This window comes from Vulpes lagopus, chromosome 6, assembly GCF_018345385.1.
Source record: "Vulpes lagopus strain Blue_001 chromosome 6, ASM1834538v1, whole genome shotgun sequence".
Taxonomy (NCBI): Eukaryota; Metazoa; Chordata; class Mammalia; order Carnivora; family Canidae; genus Vulpes; species Vulpes lagopus.
This window is the reverse complement of record NC_054829.1, coordinates 76,508,903-76,525,484: the sequence shown is the minus strand read 5'-3', so window position 1 is coordinate 76,525,484 and position 16,582 is coordinate 76,508,903. Positions and strand designations below refer to the sequence as shown.

The following is a 16,582-nucleotide window of genomic DNA, read 5'->3' as shown; positions in this document are numbered from 1 at the left end:
AACACATTGTCTGAATAGACCACATTTTATCTATCATCAGTTGATGGACATCTGGGCTCTTAGGCATAGTGCTGCTTGGAACGTTCAGGTACAATTTTTTGTGTTTAAAAGATTATTACTCTTCCATTAAAGACCTATGTCTTAACTCAATTTCCAAGACTCTTCAGGGCCTGATCCTTGCCTGTATCTCCAGATTCTTCTGGAATTACCACCCTCCCTCACTCTCTGAGCTCCAGCCATTGTGGCCTTCTCTCAGGTTCATGAATTCATCATGCTCTCTTCAACCACAGGGCTTTTGCCCATGTTGTACCATCTGACTGCAATGCCTTCTGCATTTCCTCATCTCCCTTATGTTCCAACATACATGTCCCTTCCTTAGGGAGGTATTCACAGGCTGTCCCCAGAACCCACACTTCCTTCCCAGCATTTTGTACCTTTTTTTCATAGCACCCAAGTATTAATTTATCTATCCATCCATCCATCCATCCATTCAACAAGCACTTATTTTTTTTTAAATCTTTATTTTTTTAATGTTTTTTAAAATTTTTTATTTATTTATGATAGTCACAGAGAGAGAGAGAGAGAGAGAGAGAGGCAGAGACATAGGCAGAGGGAGAAGCAGGCCCCATGCACCGGGACACTGATGTGGGATTCGATCCCGGGTCTCCAGGATCGCGCCCTGGGCTAAAGGCAGGCGCTAAACTGCTGCACCACCCAGGGATCCCTCAACAAGCACTTATTAAATACCAACTAAGTACCAAGCACAGTTCTAGACATTAAAACTCAACTGTAAATAAAGTTTAGTCCCTGTCCTCACAGAACTTAAGATTTGAGTAAGGAGAGACAGCTAGGAAAGAGGTAAACATATGCCTTTGTTCTTTTCCTGAAGCCCTGACAATAAGCCCATGTGTCCTCCAGTCTCCTGTCAGGATCCAGCACTTCCAGCACCTTTGATAAGAGCTGTACAAACAGAAAACGGCCTTAGAGGAAAGAAAAATGTGCTGAAAAAGAAGACCCCTTGATTCTAAAACAGAACAGACCAACATGCCCCTTTGCTTTGCATTTCTGGCCGGCTGTGCCATTCATCAGTTTCTGTGTAAAAACTCTGATTGCTGCTGTGGGTTAGTGTCCCCCATCTAGACACTAGTATGTGCCTGTTGTGCTAAAATTCTGTCCCTGGGGCCCACCCCAGTCCCTTCTGGCCCCATTGAGTCAAGAGCCTCTAGAGGTTTCTATAGCTTTTGACTGCCCAGTACCCATTCTTCCTCCTATAAATAACAGTGTCTAGATTTTTCTTTGGACATTCTCCTTGCTCCACAGACAGGTCAGAACAATGGAGACCATAGCGACTGGTTTAGGAACAGGCACATAACCCAAATTTTACCCATGGGAACTAGACTATGGGATTTTGCTGGAAGCATACAGAAAGAGGCATTCTTTTTCTTGGTAGAACTCAAATCTAGAGAAGCTGGTGGCTATCAGAGTACCATAAGAAGAAATCCTGCCTTGGAAAGAAGACAACACACCCAGCTGGACAGGTGAAACATGGTAATAAGGACCACAATCCCAAGTGCCATCTGAGGGTATGTGGAAATCATCTATTTGTCATGGCCTTAGAAACTCTGGCCTGCAGGAGGCAGTTGGAGAAAGCCCCAAGTGGAAAATAATTGATTAGAATTCTATAGACTTTTCTGCCACTAATAATTTATTCATTCATTCATTATGCACAAATATTTGTTGAGTGACTCTATGCCAGGTATTAATTAGTGACACACAGTGAAAGACACAGGTAAAGTCTCTGCCTTTCTAGAGATTTTATTCTGGCCCAGTGGTAACAAGAGCTAGGATGAAAAATAGATCATGATGAGGGACAGAGGGTGGGGTAGAAGGAAAGTGTTGTTTTATGAGACATTGGAGCAAGGATCTGAAGGAAGCGAAGGAGTGAGCCAGACAGGCACGTAGGGGTAGTTGTCCCAGGCACAGAAGAGAGATCTGAATTAGACATGCTCACTCATGTTCACAGAGCAGCCAGGAGGTCAGGGTGGCTGGAGCAGGGTGAGAGCAGAGGAGTAGGTGGTGAGGTTGGAGGGGGTGCAGAGCAGGGGTGGGGCAGAGAGTAGACAGAGGTGCTGGGCCTTTCAGACCATGGCAAGGACTTTACTCTGAGTAAGAGAGGGCCATCAAAGGGCTTTGGGGAGAAGGTTGCCTTTCTGAACAATTGCCATGCTAACTGACTTAGGGAACAGATTACACAGGTGGGGGTGGGGTAGCAGGCACCCAACATCCATTCTGCCTTTTTCCTTAAATCTAACAGAACTATATTCTAGATTTTGCTCTCTGTCCCAATGCCCAACCAAGAAACTCAATTTTCTAGATTCCCTAGCAGCTAGAAGTGGTCAGATGAATGGGATGTTTACTGGACAAGTTCTTTTTTTTTTTTTTTTTTTAATTTATTTATGATAGTCACAGAGAGAGAGAGAGAGAGAGAGGCAGAGACACAGGCGGAGGGAGAAGCAGGCTCCATGCACCGGGGGTCTGATGTGGGATTCGATCCCGGGTCTCCAGGATCGCGCCCTGGGCCAAAGGCAGGCGCCAAACCGCTGCGCCACCCAGGGATCCCTACTGGACAAGTTCTTACTTGTCAAATTAAAAGACAGAGTCGGCTGGCATGGACCCTCTAAGCTTTGCCCCCTCCCCCCTGACAGACCTGATGCCTGAAGGTGTGGAAGCCATCCTGAGAAAAAAGAACAAGAGACATACGCTAAGGACTGTGGAGCTCAGAGTCTGAAGCAGCCCCGGACACTGGTGACATAATGGAGCTGTCATCCAAAGCCAGCCTGACAATGTGGGGACTCTTCCCCATGACCTCTCAGGTGCCCCTCTGCCTGCTACCCATCCATTAGTTAAAGGCTACGGACACCTCCTAACACCAGGCTAAAGTAACAGAAGCCCTGGACAATCTGCCCTTTGGTTTCTAGCCTCAAAAGGTCCCAAGCAAAGTAGACCGGTTGAACGTCAAGGGAACAGAAGTCGAATGTTTCTGGTTTACTGGACCTTCAGAAGTTGCGCGGCTTCATAGGAAGTGGCAAGTACATCGCTGCTGATGTCCTTCCCAGAAGCAGAGAAAGGAAGGCTGCCCTAGCCCCCGTGAGAGCTCTTGCCCTGGGAGGCATTTGTCATCCCCTCCCCCAGACAAGTCTGACACCCCTCAGAGGAGCTCCCACACATCTAAGGAAAGTTCTTTTCCAGGCCCCAGTGAAGGCCCTCCCACAACCCTGGGTCAGGAGGTCACCTCAACAGGCATGTCTTCCCCCAGTTGAGAGTAGAGAGCCAAGGGGTGCAGGGTCAGCTGGGCTTCTGTGTGGAAGAAGTGCCTTCTGTGCCCCCTGGGCTGGCGAGAGCTTGCTTGCTTCCTGGGGCGGCTGGTGCTGCCTCTTCTTTAGGGGAGTTGTGTGATGGATCTGGGGGACAAAGGCCTCCCGTGGACCCTGAGTGTTCAGACCTTTGTGTGGTGGGCAGCGTCTCCTAAAGTCATCCAGCCCCTTCTTTGAGAATGTCCCCGGCAGGCTGTTCAGGGAGGTGCGGCCCCTGGGCCCGGGCCTGTGCTTTGTGAAATACTTGGAAGGTAGATTCGCTTTGTACCTGGAAGGCAACGTGCCTGATTGTAGGGATCATGGGGCTTGGGGTGGGAGACTGGGGCTGTAAGGAGGCTGGCCTCCACCTTTCTGGAGAAGGTGAGGTAGGGGAGAAGGGGTTCCGTGGAGAGCTAATTCGACTCCTGGTCACCCGCACCTTATCTCTGCTCTGTGCAAGGTCCCTCTCCCATTTGCTTTAGGCTCTTATCCTACATCCCGTTCTCATGGCTTTCCTGGCACAGGCAAAACCACTCTCGCAGACTTAAAATGTACCCTTTTGCCTGTACACTCCTCATAATATCTGTATCATCCTTTTATGTGCATGTGTTCTTCATTTACATAAAAGTACTATTCTGTTTCTTACTGGTATGCCAAGCACCATGTTAGAAAGACCCATCCACGTCACTAGGTGTAAATCTCATTCATTATTACCACCTGCTGCCACCATGGTTCATCTATCCATTCTCCTTGTGAAGGACACTCACAAGCTGCTGCCCCTCCAGGGACTTTTTCTTATCCTTTAAAGAATCACAGTGGGCAGCCCTGGTGGCGCAGCGGTTTAGCGCCGCCTGCAGCCCAGGGCGTGATCCTGGAGACCCTGGATTGAGTCCGGCGTCGGACTCTCTACGTGGTGCCTACTTCTCCCTCTGCCTGTGTCTTTGCGTCTCTATGAATAAATAAATAAAATCTTAAAAAAAAAAAAAAAGAATCACAGTGCAGTGGGAAGAACCTGGATCCCAGGGACAACTTGCCCCTAACTAGCTGAATGACCTTGACATTTTATTAAACCTCTGTGAGCCTGAGTTAAGTCCCTAAACTCAGAGGGTCAAAGGTTGCAGACTGGCAGTCCAGGGGCTGCATGGGGCCTACAAACCTGTCCTGTGTCCCTTTTCTGTTTGCATAAGAATTAGAATAGCTAACACATACTGAAGACTTTTTTATATAATAAGCATATTCTAAATGCTTTACATGTATTAACTTACCTAAATCCTATAACAATCCAATGAAGTAGGTACCAAGTACTGGCATTCTTCCCACTTATAGATAAGGAAATTGAGGCACAAAGAAATTTAAGAGCAAAACAAACCCTTGTGAAAGATTCCACAGCTAATAAGTGTTAGAGGTGGGATTTTAATCCACGTAGTGTGACTCCAGAGAAAAGTGTTTAAACACTAAACTAGAGTATCTGACATTAAAAAAAAAAAAAGTTCACATACATAATCTATAACAAAAGTCAGGCTCTCAGGGAACACGGGGTCCATCTTTCTGTGGAGTAGTAGTTGGTACAATGGTTGCCCCTACAGACAGTCCTATGTGACTCTCTTAGTCACAGACTCCACCCCTCCCTACTGATTTATTCTACCCAGCCTGCTTCATCCAGTTTCCTTACCCACCTGACCCCTGTCTGCGCTGAGTTGTTAGGGCATAAATATGAGATGGAAGCAGTTGATGGAAGGAAAATAAGGCCAGCTCCCCGATTATCTAACACATCCAGCCATTGCCTACCTAAGCCATGACTTGGGACCAAGTACTAACAGGTCAAGGGCAGATCACTCATTATCTTTAATTTTTTTTTAAGATTTATTTATTTATTCATGAGATTCACAGAAAGAGAGGTAGAGACACAGGCAGAGGGAGAAGCAGGCTCCATGCAGGAGCCCGACATGGGACTCCATCCCTGGTCTCCAGGATCATGCCCTGGGCTGAAGGCGGCGCCAAACCGCTGAGCCACCCGGGCTGCCCAGATCACTCATTATCTTACTACATCACTGCCTTAGTCAGATATTTCTATATTATTGGTGTCTTTCCCTGAAGCCTCTTCTACCCCCAGGCTCCTTTCATCTGTAATGGCTCATTACACCAAATCTACTCCTGTTGCACTCATCTTTACAGGCACAAAGCATTTTTAAGAGGTTCCAGCTTAATCCCTATTCTTTTCTTGTGAGTCCCAGAAACTTACCGCTTGCTGTGTGTGCATATGTAGGTGCTTGGCCTTAAACCAGTTCTACTGTGAAGATCTAAATGAAAGGATACAAAAAGCTGCGCTCTGAAATTAAAAACTCACTCTTAAATAGCTAAGTGGTGGGATACTGAAATTACATTTAACCTTAAGATTTGATGACCCATCAGCATGACCTACTAGCAATAACCTTCTACAATATTAGATATCTTTACAAAGTTTATTTTCCACGCATTGACGACTAACTCAAACACCCACGCATTTCATGAAATCAAACCTGATGACTTGAGATTTTTGCTTATAGACTTTATACCACTCAAATTGAGGAAAGTATGGCAGCTAGCTCAAGCCTCATAGAATGTTAGAGCTAGCAGAACCTGAAGGAAATCTAGTCCACCTCCTCCTCCCTTCTAAATAAAGAAACTGAGTTCTCAGAGATGAACAGGCAACCACTATAGCAGGAGGGCGTCCCGTGACCCTGCTTTGCTTCTCATAGCTAATAAACTTACCTTTGCATTTTGTTAACCTTATGAAAAGTTTTGCTTGACCCAGGAAATAAAACTGAAAACATTTTTTCCCTAAACATTTACTATTTTCACAGTTATTAGCATATGGTGTATGGATGGTTATTTCCCTCTTTAAGAATTGGGAAAGAGTATTAATCATTTGTCCTAAAGAAATGAAAACTTTTGTTTGTACAAAAACCTGTAAACAAATATTGATAGCAACAGCCAAAAACTAGAACACCTGAATGTGTCTCAATAGGTAAAATGAATAAACAAACAGAGGTACATCCATACAAACAATAAAAATGAACAAACTCCTGGGGCGCCTGGGTGGCTGAGTCAGTTAAGCATCTGCTTTCAGCTCAGGTCATGTTCTTGGGGTCCTGGAGTTGAGCTTGGCCTAGGGCAGTCTGCTTCTCTCTCTCTGTCTCCCTCTCCTCCTGCCTGCCCGCGCTCTCTCTGTCTCTCGCTCAAGTGAATAAATAAATACATCTCTTAAAAAATGAACAAACTAAAAAAAAAAAAAATGAACAAACTACCAATATGGTATCTTGGATAGATCTCAAGAGCTTTATGCTGAATGAAAAAAAAGAAAAAAAAAGCCCATCTCAAAGGGTTTTTTTTTTTTTTTAAGATTTTATTTATTTATTCATGAGAGACACAGAGACAGAGAGGGGCAGAGACACAGGCAGAGGGAGAAGCAGGCTCCATGCAGGAAGCCGGTCGAGGGACTCCGTCCTGGTCTCAGGATCACGCACTGGGCTGAAGGCGGCACTATACCATTGAGCCACCTGAGCTGCCCCTCAAAAGGTTTTATACTCTATTATTATATTTATCTAACATCCCCAAAGAACAGAATTATGGAAATGAACAGTTATGGTTGCCAAAGGTTGGGGTGGGGAAGGGAGTGTGGATAAAGGGGTTGCAAGAAGTAGTTCCCTAGTGGTGAGGCAATTATTTTGTATCTTGATGAATACATATGACAAAATTTTATAGATTTTATACACACACAACTGCAAGCAAAATCTGGTGAAATCCAAGTGAAGTCTGCAGTCTAACACATCCTGCCAACGCCCATTTCCTGCTTTGGTCATGTACTACAGTTATGTAAGCTGGAAGCAGCTGAAGAAGGGTACACGGACCTCTGTACTATTTTTGCAACTTCTTGTGATCTATAATGATTTCAAAACAAAAACTTTGAAAATGTGGGGGGGAAAGGATTCCAAAGTGTTCATGATTGCTAAAATGTATACCCTATACTGAGTGCCAGTAACTGCCTTTACATGCTATGTCAGTTAATCCTCAGACAATCCTACAGAGCTGATTCATTTTGTTGTTCCCATTTTACAGTTGAGCAAACCGAGCCCAGAAGGAGCAACTGCCTTGTGTAAAGTCGCTAGGCAACCCGGAAGAGCACTAGCCCTTGACTTTGGTGGACTTTTGGATCTGCCACCGTGTGGGGCCGCCTCCAAGACAGCCCAATTCCACTCTCCTAAGTAGTGCCAGGAGGCTGCGAAAACAAAAAGCCTTGGGTCCCTGCCCTGGGGCCGGGAGGCAACCGTTCAACTGGGCGGCAGCCCCCCGGGTCTGGGGCCCTCCCCGCAGACACAGGCCCCGGGTGGTCTCCGTCACCAGCCTGGTGGCCCACGGCTGCGGGCCCAGCGGGCAACCCCGAGAGCCGGCGGTCGGCGGGGCCGGGCCCTGCGGAGGACTGGTCCGCGCGGGGGGGAGCGTTGCTCTGCACCCCCGGGAAGTCTGCGACGGCAGCGTCGCCTGGACCATGATCACTTGGGTGCCAGGGACCTTGGGGAGAAAGGGCAGCGGGACCTCCCGCCGGCGCGCTGACCGGCCCGCACTACCCGCCCGCTGGCCTGGCTGGGCGCCGCCGGCCCGCCCGAGCGCCGGGATCGCCACGGCCCCTCCCGGCCGCCGGGTCTCCAGGACACCTCGGCCCGCCCCCCCCCGCCGCGCCCCTGGCTGTCCCCCCAGCCTCTCGCTGTCCCCCGGCCCCTCGCTGTCCCCTCGGCCCCTCGCTGTCCCCTCGGCCCCTCGCTGTCCCCCCCGCCTCTCGCTGTCCCCTCGGCCCCTCGCTGTCCCCCCGCCTCTCGCTGTCCCCCCGGCCCCTCGCTGTCCCCTCGGCCCCTCGCTGTCCCCCCCGCCTCTCGCTGTCCCCCCGCCTCTCGCTGTCCCCCCGGCCCCTCGCTGTCCCCCCGCCTCTCGCTGTCCCCCCGGCCCCTCGCTGTCCCCCCGCCTCTCGCTGTCCCCTCCGCCCCTCGCTGTCCCCTCGCTGTCCCCCCCGCCTCTCACTGTCCCCCCGCCCCTCGCTGTCCCCTCGGCCCCTCGCTGTCCCCCGGCCCCTCGCTGTCCCCTCGGCCCCTCGCTGTCCCCCCCGCCTCTCGCTGTCCCCCCCGCCTCTCGCTGTCCCCCCGCCTCTCGCTGTCCCCCCGGCCCCTCGCTGTCCCCCCGCCTCTCGCTGTCCCCTCCGCCCCTCGCTGTCCCCTCGCTGTCCCCCCCGCCTCTCACTGTCCCCCCGCCCCTCGCTGTCCCCTCGGCCCCTCGCTGTCCCGCCCGCCCCTCGCTGTCCCCCCGCCTCTCGCTGTCCCCCCGCCTCTCGCTGTCCCCCGGCCCCTCGCTGTCCCCCCCGCCTCTCGCTGTCCCCCGGCCCCTCGCTGTCCCCCCCGCCTCTCGCTGTCCCCCCCGGCCCCTCGCTGTCCCCTCGGCCCCTCGCTGTCCCCCGGCCCCTCGCTGTCCCCCCCGCCTCTCGCTGTCCCCCCCGCCCCTCGCTGTCCCCCTGCCTCTCGCTGTCCCCCCCGCCTCTCGCTGTCCCCTCGGCCCCTCGCTGTCCCCCCCCGCCTCTCGCTGTCCCCCCGCCTCTCGCTGTCCCCCCGGCCCCTCGCTGTCCCCGCCTCTCGCTGTCCCCCCGGCCCCTCGCTGTCCCCCCGGCCCGCTCGCTGTCCCCCCCGCCTCTCGCTGTCCCCCCCGCCTCTCGCTGTCCCCTCGGCCCCTCGCTGTCCCCCCCGCCCTCTCGCTGTCCCACCCGCCCCTCGCTGTCCCCTGGCCCCTCGCTGTCCCCCCGCCTCTCAGCTGTCCCCTCCGCCCTCGCTGTCCCCTCGCTGTCCCCCCCGCCTCTCGCTGTCCACTCCGCCCCTCGCTGTCCCCTCGCTGGTCCCCCCCTGCCGCTCGCTGTCCCCCCCGCCCCTCGCTGTCCCCGGGCCCTCGCCTGTCCCCCCCGGCCACTCGCTTTCCCCTCGCCCCTCGCTGTCCCCTCGGCCCCTCGCTGTCCCCCCGCCCTCTCGCTGTCCCCCCCGCCCCCGCTGTCCCCCGCCTCTCGCTGTCCCCCGCCCCTCGCTGTCCCCCCGCCTCTCGCTGTCCCCCCGGCCCCTCGCTGTCCCCCCGCCCTCTCGCTTGTCCCCCGGCCCCTCGCTGTCCCCTCCGCCCCTCGCTGTCCCCCGGCCCCTCGCTGTCCCCCCCCGCCTCTCCGCTGTCCCCCCGCCCCTCGCTGTCCCCTGGGCCCCTCGCTGTCCCCCCGCCTCTCGCTGTCCCCCCGGCCCCTCGCTGCCCCCCGGCCCCTCGCTGTCCCCCCGCCCCTCGCTGTCCCCCGGCCCCTCGCTGTCCCCCCGCCCCTCGCTGTCCCCCCGCCCCTCGCTGTCCCCTCGGCCCCTCGCTGTCCCCCCGCCTCTCGCTGTCCCCGCCCCCGCTGTCCCCTCGCCCTCGCTGTCCCCCCCGGCCCCTCGCTGTCCCCCCGCCCCTCGCTGTCCCCCCCGCCTCTCGCTGTCCCCCCCGGCCCCTCGCTGTCCCCCTGGCCCCTCGCTGTCCCCCCCCGCCTCTCGCTGTCCCCCCCGGCCCCTCGCTGCCCCCCTCGGCCCCTCGCTGTCCCCCCCGCCTCTCGCTGTCCCCCGGCCCCTCGCTGTCCCCTCGGCCCCTCGCTGTCCCCTCCGCCCCTCTCGCTGTCCCCTCGGCCCCTCGCTGTCCCCCCCGCCTCTCGCTGTCCCCCCCGGCCCCTCGCTGCCCCCCGGCCCCTCGCTGTCCCCCCCGCCTCTCGCTGTCCCCCCGGCCCCTCGCTGTCCCCTCGGCCCCTCGCTGTCCCCCCCGCCTCTCGCTGTCCCTCCGCCCCCTCGCTGTCCCCTCGGCCCCTCGCTGTCCCCCCCGCCTCTCGCTGTCCCCCCGCCCCTCGCTGTCCCCCCGCCCCTCGCTGTCCCCCCCCGCCTCTCGCTGTCCCCCCGCCCCTCGCTGTCCCCTGGGCCCCTCGCTGTCCCCCCCGCCTCTCGCTGTCCCCCCCGGCCCCTCGCTGCCCCCCGGCCCCTCGCTGTCCCCCCCCGCCTCTCGCTGTCCCCCCGGCCCCTCGCTGTCCCCTCGGCCCCTCGCTGTCCCCTCCGCCCCTCGCTGTCCCCTCGGCCCCTCGCTGTCCCCCCCCGCCTCTCGCTGTCCCCCCCGGCCCCTCGCTGCCCCCCGGCCCCTCGCTGTCCCCCTGCCCTCTCGCTGTCCCCCCCGGCCCCTCGCTGTCCCCCCCGCCTCTCGCTGTCCCCCCCGGCCCCTCGCTGTCCCCCCGGCCCCTCGCTGTCCCCCCCGCCCTCTCGCTGTCCCCCCCGGCCCCTGGCTGTCCCCCCGGCCCCTCGCTGTCCCCCCGCCTCTCGCTGTCCCCTCGGCCCCTCGCTGTCCCCCCCGCCTCTCGCTGTCCCCCCCGGCCCCTGGCTGTCCCCCCGGCCCCTCGCTGTCCCCCCGCCTCTCGCTGTCCCCTCGGCCCCTCGCTGTCCCCCCCGCCTCTCGCTGTCCCCCCCGGCCCCTGGCTGTCCCCCCGGCCCCTCGCTGTCCCCCCGCCTCTCGCTGTCCCCTCGGCCCCTCGCTGTCCCCCGGCGGCCCCGTCCTTTCCCGCCGCGCCTGCTTCGCTCACCGCCCCCCAGAAGGGGTTTGCTCGCGGTAGGAAGAAGGCGGCTGGAGAGAGCAACAGCAAACGAGTGAAAACGGAAGGAAAGGGATAGACTGATTGGGGATGGCGGGGAGGCATCTTAGCATGGAATGTTTTCTGGAGGTCTCGGGAATCCCTGGCCCTCACCGCCCTGCAAACTGGGGCCTGAGCGCCACCATCTAGTCCCAGCTGATCTCCAGGGCCCCTTCCAGCCCCCGTGTCCTGGGATTCTTTTGCCGAGACCTGCTCCCCGCTGTGAAGCACCCCCCGCCCTGTGGTCCCGGTGGGCAGACGCCCACGGAAGTACCGACTGCATGAGGGTTTTGCTAAGTTCTCTTACTACTTCTGAATGTTCCTGACTTAAAGATGAAGCATTGCTCCAGAGGCAAATAGCAGCAAAGCATTCTCCTGTCCTCAAATGTTAAATTTCTTTAAATTGTTTCTGTTACAGTGGGATAATTTTCCTAATCGTTTAAAGATGAGTCTTCTCATCTTCAAACTCTCTGAGAATAAACTAGCTTCACCTTCAAAAAATCTGTTAAATATCTGGATACTAGTAAAGCTGCTCTAACTGGTACTAGTTAAGGAGGCAGAACCAGTTCTTAACTCAGGTTTGGTGCCCGCAGCTGAAAAGTCAACATTGGAGAGACAAACGATGATAGGCAAAGAAGGGTTGCTTTATTCATGAAGCCAGCGACCTGGGAGGACGGTGGACCAACGTCTCTGAGACCATCTTCCACATCCAGGAGAAGCGGAAGGATTTTTAATGCGGAGGGTGTGGGAAAAGGGAGAGAGGCTGTGGGCAGGAGGAGCAGGTTCCAGGCAGTAAGTCCATGAGGGCATGACCCTGAACAGACTTGCTGCCATCTCTGGCAGCTGTTTTCTAATGCCTTATCTTCTGGGGAAGTATGGTCTTTCACTCCTCAAGGCCAGTGGTCTGGATATCTCAAGGAAAACAACCTAGTTCTGCTACAGATTAAGGATTTGGGTCAGCAAGCAAGGAATGCATAAACTCGAAGCAAGTTAATCCTTAAAGCTGGCTGAATTGCTGTTACACTGCCTCCAGCATCTTCACTTGCTTTATGTGTTCAGCTATAAAGCCCTGGAGTCCCACCACCTGAGATGAATCCTGACTCAGCTACTTAATAGTTACGTACCCCCGGGGCACAATTACTCAAAATTTTTTTTAGTTCCATTGATTTTCTAGTCTGAAGTGGAGGAAATAATAGTATCTCCTTATAAGGGTTACTGGCAGATCAATGAGATAATGAATGTAAAGCACTTAACAGTGCTGGCAATTAAGAAGCCCTCCAGAACTGCTGAGCAGTAGTAATATAGGTACCTCACACCAGTGAGAATGGGGAAAATTAGCAAAGCAGGAAACCACAAATGTTGGAGAGGATGTGGAGAAAGGGGAACCCTCCTGCACTGTTGGTGGGAATGTGAACTGGTGCAGCCACTCTGGAAAACTGTGTGGAGGCTCCTCAAAGAGTTAAAAATAGATCCACCAGACAACCCAGCAATTGCACTGCTGGGGATTTACCCCAAAGATTCAGATGCAGTGAAACGCTGGAATACCTGAGCCCCGATGTTTATAGCAGCAATATCCACAACAGCCAAACTGTGGAAGGAGCCTCGGTGTCCATCGAAAGATGAATGGATAAAGTAGATGTCTATGTATACAATGGAATATTACTCAGCCACTAGAAACAACAAATACCCACCATTTGCTTCAACGTGGATGGAACTGGAGGGTATTATGCTGAGTGAAGTAAGTCAATCAGAGAAGGACAAACATTATATGGTCTCATTCATTTGGGGAATATAAAAAATAGTGAAAGGGAATAAGGGGGAAAGGAGAAAAAATGAGTGGGAAATATCAGAAAGGGAGACAGAACATGAATGACTCCTAACTCTGGGAAACGAACTAGGGGTAGTGGAAGGGGAGGTGGGCGGGGGGGTGGTGGTGACTGGGTGACAGGCACTGAGGTGGGCACTTGACGGGATGAGCACTGGGCGTTATTCTATATGCTGGCAAATTGAACACCAATAAAAAATAAATTTAATTAAAAAAAGGAAAAAAAAGAATTGGGGGTAGTAATATTTGCCCTGCCTACTTCATAGAGTTATATTAAGAAATGGAGAAAACAACAGATGTAATCATTATAAGGAGTCTGATTCATTGTTTTCATTATCTTTGGTAATATCTTTCATGGTTGCAGATTCAAGCTTCTAGGACTTTGAGGAAGTAGGCTTTTTCATAAAACCAAGGGTAGGAGTTTTGTCTTCTGTGCTCCTAGTGCTGGACCTGGCATTCGGTAGGTACTCGTTCAACAGATACTGGCTGTTATGGCCATCTGAGGCACTGGGGATGCAGTGGGGGAATAAAACACACTTGGGATACTGGCTGAATACCTATTTCATGACTTTCACATCCTTACAAGTTGATCTTTGCTCCATGTGGTAACTTTGACTCCATATCTAGTAGTAGACAAATAACCTTTTTATTTCATCACATTCTATGCCTAAATTATAGTCATAACTCAGGGAATCTCTCATTTATTCTGACTCTGTCTCTTTTGCAACACAAAGGTAAAATGTGTTATATATAGTAATCTAATGAGTAGATGTTACTGAAGAGTGAGGATAATGAGGTCCTGGGTATCTCTTTTAGCTTTTCTGCCAGATGGCATAACCATTTTATTTCCAAATAGGATTACTCAAATACCCATTACAGGGTTGCCAAACACTATTACTGCATCCTTCCCACTCAAGGACTGATTACTGTCTCTGTAAGCAGTCTACTACATACGCAGCAATACTTACTTAGTTCATGGTACTTTCCAGAAAAAAAAAAAAAGCATTTGAACAACTAGAATAACAGAACTTTAAGCTGGGAAATTATAAAGTGGTGCTGGATTAGTAGAAACCTTTGGCATCTGTACAAAATATTACCAGTCATCCCTGCAGGGCTGCAAGGAGTCTAAATGACTGTACCCTCAGCCAGTTCTTACAGCATTTCTACAGCATTTACAGTGGACATAAGCTCACCAACAAAAATAAAACCCACAAGGAAACAAGGCACAGTGACTAAGAGACAGCAGAAACAACAAAGAAGAGAATCAGATCTACAGAAACTTTATGTATTGAGATGTTCGATACAGAATATATGTAAACAAGATTAATTTTGTATAAATACATATGTTTATGTACACAAAATAAGCATGTTTCATGTGTTTTGGAAATAATAATAGAGGGAATCAGAAATATGAGCAAAGCACAAGACACCATTTTTTTTTTCAATTTTTATTTATTTATGATAGTCACACACAGAGAGAGAGAGAGAGGCAGAGACAGAGGCAGAGGGAGAAGCAGGCTCCATGCACCGGGAACCCGATGTGGGATTCGATCCCGGGTCTCCAGGATCGCGCCCCGGGCCAAAGGCAGGCGCCAAACCGCTGCGCCACCCAGGGATCCCAGACAGCATTTTTTAAAATATAAATTTGAAAAAGAACCAAATAGAACTTCTAGAAATGAAAAATATAATTATCTCAATTAAAAACTCTGGACTGGCTAAACTGATTAGGCCAGTGCACAAGATAATTAGTAGAGATAGCTCTGAATAAATGCTGAGAGTATAGCACAAAAAGGTAAAGAAACAGAAAATATGGAAGAGAAGAAATTTGTGTGAGGAGGTCTCCCATACTTCTAATCAGATTTCCAAAAGAAGATAATAAAGAGGCAATATTTTAACAGATAATGGCTGAGAATTTTCCAGACTTTTTAAGATATACAAATCCTCAATTTTAGGATGAACAATAGACCCCAAATAAGATAAATAAGAAGGGTGGTTGGGGGGGAATCCCTGGGTGGCTCAGCGGTTTAGCGCCTGCCTTCAGCCCAGGGCATGGTCCTGGAGTCCCTGGATCCAGTCCCACATCAGGCTCCCTGCATGGAGCCTGCTTCTCCCTCTGCCTGTGTCTCTGGCTCTCTCTCTGTCTTTCTCTCTCTCTGTCCCTCATGAATAAATAAATAAAATATTAAAAAAAAAAAAAAGAAGGGTGGTTGGCTGGCTCAGTCAGTGGAGCAGGTAACTTTTGATCCTGGGGTTCTGAGGTTAAGCCCCACATTGGGTGTAGATATTACTTAAAAATAAAAATATTTAAAAAAAGAAAAGAAGAATAAAATCTTATTTAGCACTTCACCATGAATACAAAGGACAAATAACTGATATTAAAAGTAGCTAGATAGAAAAGATAGACTACTTACAAAGGAACAAAAAATAGATCAAAAGCTAACTTCTTCTGAAGCAATGATAAAAGTAAAATAACCAAGGTTTGAGTGAAAACAACTGTCAGTTAAGAACTGTATACCTAGCAAAACTCCCTTTCAATAATATGGCTCAAAAAATACTTTCAAGGGTACCTGGCTGGCTTAGTTGGAAGAGCATGTGACTCTTGATGTCAGGGTCATGAGTTCAAGCCCTATGTTGGGTATAGAGATTACCTAAAAATAAAATCTTAAAAAAAAAACACATTTTCAGACAAACAAAAACTGGCAGAATTTATTATCATCAACAGAGCATAACTAAAGAAAATTCTAAAGGTTGCACTTAAGATAAAATTAATCCCAAAATGAAGATTAAGGAGTGAGATGGAATGTTGAGCAGAGGAAATTATAAATATGTAGTTACTCTTTTATTTATTTTATTTTATTTTATTTTGTAGTTACTCTTTTAAAAGGAGGGTTGTATACAAAAGTAATAAAGATAATTGGCAGAGATTAATAAAAAGGATTTATCTGAAACACTAAATTATTTTATTTAATAGAGAAGAGTGCAAATATATTGATTAAAGAAATATGAAGAAAGGGGTGCCTGGCTGGCTCAGTCAATCTCTGGCTCTTGATTTCAACTCAAATTATGATCTCAGGGCCATGAGATCAAGCTCCATGATTGGCTCCTACTCAGTGTGGAGTATGCTTGGGATTCTCTCTCTCCCTCTCCCTCTCCCTCCCCCCAATATCACATACTCTCTCTCTCAAATAAATAAATAAATAAATATATCTTTAAAAAAGAGTGAGAAATATAAAGATATACTAGTCAGGTATTAACCAAAAGAAACCTAATTTAACTATATTAATATCAGACAGAATAGACTTCAAGACAACATAGATTAGATAAGATGGGTCACTTAGTGGTTGAGCATCTGCCTTCAGCTTAGAGTGTGATCCTGGAGTCCCACTTCGGGCTCCCAGCAGGAGCCTGCTTCTCCCTCTGCCTCTGTGTCTGCCTTCTCTGTGTGTCTCTCATAAACAAATAAATAAAATATATTTTTAAAAAAGATTAGAGAAGGGCAGCCCCGGTGGCGCAGCGGTTTAGCGCCACCTGCAGCCCAGGGCGTGATCCTGGAGACCCTGGATCGAGTCCCACGTCAGGCTCTCTGCATGGAGCCTGCTTCTCCCTCTGCCTGTGTCTCTGACTCTCTCTCTCTCCCTCTCTCTCTCTCTCTGTGTGTGTGTGTGTGTGTGTGTGTCTATGAATAAAGTCTTAAACAAATAAAATAAAAAATAAAAA

The 16,582-nt window shown here is 51.0% G+C and overlaps 1 protein-coding gene across 1 annotated transcript in view; it reads right to left on the bottom strand.

Moving 5' to 3' along the window:
* FAM47E (family with sequence similarity 47 member E) overlaps positions 1-16,582 on the bottom strand; it is a gene marked incomplete at its 5' end in the record, with an annotated part of 68,275 nt that overhangs the window by 25,437 nt on the left and 26,256 nt on the right. The gene's annotated exons all lie outside the window — the stretch shown is intronic.